The sequence below is a fragment of the Suricata suricatta genome, chromosome 5, assembly GCF_006229205.1.
Source record: "Suricata suricatta isolate VVHF042 chromosome 5, meerkat_22Aug2017_6uvM2_HiC, whole genome shotgun sequence".
In the NCBI taxonomy this organism is placed as follows: Eukaryota; Metazoa; Chordata; class Mammalia; order Carnivora; family Herpestidae; genus Suricata; species Suricata suricatta.
In genome coordinates, this window is record NC_043704.1 from 107,254,432 (window position 1) to 107,255,433 (window position 1,002).

The window sequence follows — 1,002 nt, forward strand, 5'->3', positions numbered from 1 at the left end:
GAAGATTATGCTGTGACTCATGGACTTAATCAGTTATCTCCCCAGAAGTCAAAAAGAGATAGGAAAACACCAGCAAAAATACTACCAGCTAAGACTAAAGGGGAAGAAAAAAAAGAGATAGAATGAAAGAAGACTGTGGGACTTCTGGAATTCTACAGGACCAAAGAGTAGGAATGAATACAGCTGTCCAGCTGTAAACATGCTTTATTCTTCAAGGAAAGGTAAGAAATTCAGACATCATCCAGGCTACCACTCTGACAGGCCCAAGCCTGCTTCCTCCTTAATTTAAGAGGATGGGGGGGATGCCTGGGTGGCTCAGTTGGTTAAGCATCCAACTTCGGCTCAGGTCATTATCCCATGGTTCATGGGTTCGAGCCCCACATCGGGCTCTGTGCTGACAGCTCAGAGCTAGAGCCTGCTTCAGATTCTGTGTCTCCCTCTCTCTCTGACCCTCCCCTGCTTGTGCTGTCTCTCTCTGTCTCTCAAAAATAAATAAAAGACAGAAAAAAAAAATTAAGAGGATGGGACCCTCTCAGAAAGCTATCAGGGTGGTATCCTGTAGGAGCTGAAGGGGCAGCGACTGCCAAACTATGGGGGTGACACTGCCACCTCAGTGGGACTGGAGAGGAGAGCATTCTCAAACACTAAGATCTCGTGGAATTTGTCTTGCCCACATTTGGGCTTGCTTGGGACCCACCATTTCTTTTTTCCTTCAATTGTCCCACCACTGCCTTTGAGAAACCCATAAACTTGCCCGGTTTCAGAGGTTCAGAGTTAGAGAGGAATTTTACTTCCAGTTAAATCATATCTTAAGTCCCATCTGATTTAGATGATACTTAAATAAGACTTTGGACCTTGGACTCTAGAGTCGATGCTGGAATGAGTTAAAACTTTGGGAGCTATTGGGATTGAATGAATGTATTTTGCTTATAACAAGTGCATGAATTTGGAGGAGCCAGAGATGAAATGGTATGGACCGAATGTGTGTCCTTCCCAAAATTC